Consider the following 6,525-nt stretch of genomic DNA (forward strand, 5'->3'; position numbering starts at 1 on the left):
AATTTTTTTAAATTATTATTATTTTTTAAGATGCATGTGGAAGTGGTTTTGATACAGGCCAATAGGGACTGCAGGGTTAACTATAGATCATTTATTTTCCTGTAAGACATTTTGTCTTACAGGAATCAATTGCATCCAGGTTCTCTGGATATTTTTACAATGCAATAATTCTTGTAAATTTATTGGCAAATATATCAAGGGGGTTCTAACTGATATCACAAAGAATACATCAAATTAGCTAAGAACTGCAACCAGATTTTTTTCAAAGAGAAGCAGATGAAAATAGCCATTAGTGCATTAATAAAATAGTACTCTGGTGAAAGTCTTAAAAGTGAATTAAATGTAGTTTCTGTTAGTCCTTTAAAGACTTTCTCTGAGCTTCTATACTTTGAGGCATTAATGAGCATTAGAGAAAACTAAAAAAAAACTAGTGATAGTTTCTATTAGTCCCTTCAAGAATTTACTTCTATGCCTGTGGGAAGCTCACAGTGACACTACTTCCAAACAGCAACTCCAAGTCTATACGTTTCTGTAGCTCCTAAAGTGCCACCACATTTCATCCCTGGGGCGGAGGAGGTTTCAGCACCCAAGCTGGATGTCGGAGTTGCCCGACGGTGCATGCAGGTAGCTGGCCCCAGCTGAGATGGGCACCTGAGCGTAATCAAAGAAATTGCAGGTGGAGCAAAGCAGCTCCCTGTTGAAAACTGTGGAAACCCATCCCTGTGCTGATGGCGAAGCTCCTGATTCCTTGGATTTTGGAGAAGGAAGGGTGAGTCTAACAACTAATACAGAGATACCAATTCAGGCATTCTGGATTTATTTGCTAAGAAAGTAAAAGCTTTTTTTTTCTTTTTTTTTTTTTTTTTTTGTTTAGGTCAGCAGACACGCAAAAGGCGAGTTTAACTCCTTTTTAAGTTGTCCAACAAAACCAGAAATAGCATTAAAAAGGAAGCCTGCCCTGCCTGCAGGCTAGTTTCTCACATCATATGCGTTCAAGCCCTTTTTGCTGTACTGCTCACTGGTTTGAGGCAGGAACTCACCATTGTTGCACGTTGTTACTGTGCAAACACTTGCACATGGGTAACCACACGTGCCGCACACGGTAAGAGGCTTTCTAATGAAAGTACATTTAAATTACTTCTTCCCTTGGAGAAGGCAATGCAAATAATTCTTCTCTTTGATTGCCTGAGGAGTAGAAGAGGCTTGACACAGCTTTAAAATTAAAACCTCCAAAGCCAGAGATGGTTTTAATCTCTCTTGGTAAAAGCGCTGTGGTTTGAAACTTGAGTTTTCTCTTTATTTAGAAAGGTAGTTTAGATAGCATGCTATGTTTTAACTTGTAAAAATGCCTCAAGTTCAGCTGCTGTGAAGGAAGGCATCCTTGCAGCCTGTGGATGTGCTCTTGAAATACTGGTGCAGATGCAGTAAAATAGATCACAACAGGAAAAAAAGTAGTTCCAAGAAAGGTCAGTACAAATAGTGTGCTATCTGATAGCACAGAGCATAACAAACATTAAAATATTGCAGTGATATCTTTTTTGGGGGAGGATGTTCTTCACTTACATTTTTAAACAAGGCACAAAGATGCACCAGGTCCTGTATCCTGGCCTGCCTGCAGTGCCTCAGGGCAGTGCTCTGCCAGGGTTTGAAAGGTGGACTCAGTTCCCACCTGGAATTTTTTCCAAGACCTGCACAGGTCAATGAGGAGACTTTTACATGTGCATCAGTGACATAATCTTTTTACTGTTTCTGGAGTCTTCAGCAGAAACAGTAGCGGCCATCCGTTTGCTGTCTGTTTTAATTTTTTTCTACTTATTTACTCACAATGCTAGAGCACTTGAATTGTTGAAATGGATAGATATTTCTTCTGTTTTAATATGGTGCTTCAAACCAGCAGCGTGCAGCTCGCCACAACCCCAAAGCAGACCTCAGCTCATGGCAGCTTTGGGTCTGCAGCCCCTGCTCTGGTTGTCCTCAGGTACTTCTAGGTTCTCTGCTGAGTTTCCTCCAGCCACGCAGTCAGTGCCCTCACCGTTCGGTTTGGTGTGGAATGGTTTCTTTTTGGCAGCTTTCCTGTTCCAGTGTAGTGGAGACCACAGCGGAGGGAAAGGCCATGTTTATGCTGCAAAATCCATTTTGGTTCTACTCCGAGTAAATCTTGGCCTTCATTTTGAAATACTGTGTACTTTTTAGTCAGACTTCCTTTTGTAAAAGGCCATCAAAAGCTGAAAGATTACTGTCCCACAGTACGAGGAGGGATGCTGTTAGTCTGGCCAAGTAGCTATCAAAAATATGCAGGAAATATACCATAAATTCATTTTTCTCCAAATGTTTTCTACAGGCAAGATCCCAGGCTATTAGGTTAACTCCAGGGACTACAAAGACAATAACTTGAACTAGAAGTCCCAGGACAGTAGCCAGGTTTCATGTGGTCTTTGGGGACGGGAACAAAAAACCCCACCAAAAATAATAACTTCCCTTTCGCCATTTGACACGCTGAGCTCCACTGTCAGCTGGATTTCAGAATTTATTAAGAAGCAAGAGAGGTGACCTCCTCTATCTGCAAGGTCATTAAATTGATGACCATTAAAAACTGATTCTCATCCAGATCCATTTGTAAAATTAATTTACATATTTTCAAGAATGTAAATTAGTCTATGGGGACCTAGGCTTGGAGAAAGCATTCAAGTTGCAGTATCTGTTTCCATCTTTTCAGTCCTCAAAATGTTAAGACCAGTGAGTATTGAAACACATTAAAAGCTTCAACCAATCTCCTGACTGAAGTTCAACTCTCCTTCTCAAACGGGAGCTCAGCACGGCTTCTGACCTCAAGGACAGGATATATTTTTATCCCACATCATAAAATGATAGAAAACCCTTAAAAGAATCCCCCTTTGAACTTTGATTGTCATCATTAAAAATTCATTCCTTTAGGGTATCTCTTCTCTGATAGACTGCAGTAGGCACCCGTTAACTAACTGGATGTTTTTCTGTACTTACGTTGGTGTTTTTGTCAGGGTGAAATTGCTTCAAGAAGAAAATATGAGGGTGGGAAATGAAAGGCAGACATTTTCCCTGACCCTTTAGACCCTTTAGGTATTTTTTTCCTCCAGATATGAAGCAATATATCTTAGAGAAAACTCAATATGATTATGGTTTCACAATAAATTAAAATAATTAATTTAAATTTTAAATGCAAATATTTTGAATAAAAGTTTCTGTTTCCATTAAATCTAGCTGGTTACCACTTCCAAGACCTCGAATAGCCTTGGATCAACTTGCTGGGCGCTTCTCTTCCCTGCGTCTCTTCTGGGCACCAGCATGTGCTCTGAACTGACTCCTTCCCTCTGAAGAATAAAACCATCAATCTCTATTTCCTGCCACTTCAAATTCAAGCCGGATGCTGAAGGACAAAAAATAGCGATTGGCAGAGCTGGGAGAGGGAGCCAGGACTGAGGAGTGCCGGCTCATCCAGCAGAAAAAAACTCATGTGAAACAATTCCTGGTCCAAGGAAACCAAACCAAAACTCTCACTATAACATCAATCACTGATAGAAACAAAAGCTGTCGTGCTTCTGAGCGTACTCCAGCTTAATGAAGGGACAAGCAACTCGAGAAAAAAATGAGGAACCCCCAACTGTGACAGCACATATGAGCAACATCTCTTCATGAGGGAAATAAAGTACTGAATTAAAATTTATGGCTTCCCAGTAGCATTACATACCCTGGGAACAGTGAATATTTTGTTCCTTCCCCAAATGACAAGTGTTAAGATCATAAAATCAAACTCAACTGGAGTAGCAAATTGATTCTAGACTATCTGGTTCTTCCAGGCTGTGTCACGCAGAGCAGAGTCAGTGGTTGGTTGCCTAGGGTTGCAAAATATTAGGAATAACACAGTATTTAGTGACTGTTCATTGCAAGCGTGCCTCTGAGAGGGGAGGTGTGTTCATGTGTTACTGTGCTTAGCGCAGCAGAAACCCTAGAATGGAGTCAGTCCTGAATGTTGCGTTTCTAGCCAACTTTCCAACAGCAATGAACTAATAGCATTTCCAAAGGTTAAGATTTCTGTAACTTTGCCAAATGGTAGGGTCATGCCCTGTTTTTCTGCTAATACAATTTTCTTCCCTCATTTTTTTTTTCTCATGACCTTTTCCCCACTATTTGCCACCAGCCATTTTGGCCCTTTCCCGTATTGCTACAGACCTTTAACATATTGTGAAAATTATCAGCTTTGTATTTGTGTTTTGCTCAGTCTGCAAGTAACTGCTGTAATGAATGTGCCTAATCATGCAACAAACAAGGTTGCCTCTTCACTTCAGATATGTTCATATCTCGTGTGTCTTGAAGGCTTAATTCTGGCTTTCATGGAACTTTAGCTTGTCAGTAGTAAGCACATAAGCAAGTGGAGACACTGCCCTGGTGTTCACCCTTACAATTTGGTGACGCATCCCCCTGCCCCACCTTTCTTTTTATGAGACAACGCTATGTTCCTCCTAGAAGAGAGTGTTCCTAGAAACCTTGACTCTTGATAAGGAGATCATCAACACTTTCACTAAACTATAATTACTAGATACAGGCGTTCCCGACCTTTGATCTGGCCACCTGGTTGTGGTCAAAGACATGATAATGACCTGGTTGCATTACTGATGATAGCTGATGTTGCCTGTCTTTTGTAAACGTGGTAGTTCACTGCTGGAAGATATCCAGCACATGGTTCTCAGCCCCGGAAACTCTTCTCACTGCATCTGAAACTTTCTTAACTTTTTTTTTTTTTTTTTTCTTCACAAATGTGGTCTTTTAATCATCCTCTTGGAACTGCATGCTATTCCTGGTGCAGCCAATGAGCCACCGTGATGTCTCAGAGGCCCTGCAAGAGATCAGGGTTTCTGTGCCATCTGCTGGCTCAACAAAGCCACTTAGTGGCACATAGTGCAGCGTGGAGAAATCAGGTATTTAATAAAATGAAATACTACACTTGATCTGAGCCAAAAGAGAGTAAAAGACACAAGTAAGAGATGATCCCTGTACAAAGATGCCACTCTTCTGTGCAAATCTCTCTGAAGAGCGATAGTGGCTAGCATTTATTGTGTCCTTGTGTTGTTTATTGGAACCTATTATTGCCTACTTCCCAGAAATAAGCTTTCAAAACTATAATTCCACTGTGATATGTTGTGTGATTAGAAGTCCAACTTGCTTCCATTTTCCTTGGGAGCACAGTGCATGTTGTGCAGCCCAACAGAACCTGCAGATGGCACCTGCAGAAGAACTTACTCAGGGAGCAGGAGCTGGCCCACGTGCTTCTGCCAAGTCCCCATCCACCCCAAACGGATGGACGAACGTGCCGTGGGGAGACTTACAGCACTACTATACCATTTTGAACTCGGCAGGAGCTCTCCCAGCACGTGGGATTTGTCCTTTCCAGCCCTTTGGCTTCCTTGGGCCGTTTCTGGAGACAGCAGTTCTGCACGTGGCTGTTTGCTGCACATAAATGCTCCAGGTGCAGGTTTAATGAGTTCGTGAGACAATAACACCCTACTGCACATGCTCATTAGGCGATTTCCAAATCCTTGTAACTGTCAAGTCAACAACAAAAATGTCCTCCGGGACCCAGCCCTGTGCTGCACTCCACAAATGTATTTCCATGGCAAGTGTCACTGCCTGAGACTGCTTTTTGCTTTGAAGTCTTGCTTGAAGCATGGGGGAAGGCAGGGAGAAGGTCTTAGTATATTTTTATAATGAGGAAAGGATTTTTTTATTTTTTTTTTTCACTTCCCGCTCACTCAGTAATGGCTGAACTTTGCTTCCTTTCTTCTTGTTAAGGAAAGGTGCCAAAATAAGCAAAGCCACAGAGTTGCAAGCAGCCGCTACGCCTGGAGACCTGGAATCAAGAGGTGGCAGTTTCATAAAGTTTGGGACTGAAAGCAAGGTTGTGATCAAAGCCATTTTACCACGTCGACCTCTGTTCTCACCCTGCTTTTTCATGGAAGGCATTGCCTAAATAACTGACAAGAAGCCAACATGAGGAGAAGCAACCGAAGGAGAAGGACGTGTTGGGAGAAGAGGTGCCTTTCAGATATCGGGGGCTGCCTGCAAGGTGTGAGGTGAGCTCCAGGAGCCCTTCTGCTGCACAGCAGAAACTTGGAGGCCTCAGAGGCGTGGAGTGCTCCAGGGAAGACACAGCAATGAACTGCAGGAGAGGAGAAGGAGCTGGGAGCGCTGCCATCCACAGGGGTGGAAGGATGAGGGAAGAGCAAGGCAAGAGAAATCCGAGAGGCTGAGGGCAGTGGGGTGAGCTCAAAGGGCACCTCATGTGAGGAGGGGCTTTGAGATAGCTGGGTGGAGAGTACCCCTGAGGCCGGGGGAGCGTGTCTCTCAAGGACATGATGCTGCACAGGGATGAGATGAAGCAGGCCCCTGCCCACCTCTCCCCGGACCATCCTGGCTCGCCTGCAGCCCTGCGTGCATGGCCCACCTACTGCTCCCCAGCACTTCAGCTGCGCGCCCTTGGCGCCTCACTAGGGC

Source organism: Oxyura jamaicensis, chromosome 2 (genome assembly GCF_011077185.1).
Source record: "Oxyura jamaicensis isolate SHBP4307 breed ruddy duck chromosome 2, BPBGC_Ojam_1.0, whole genome shotgun sequence".
NCBI classification, from domain to species: domain Eukaryota; kingdom Metazoa; phylum Chordata; class Aves; order Anseriformes; family Anatidae; genus Oxyura; species Oxyura jamaicensis.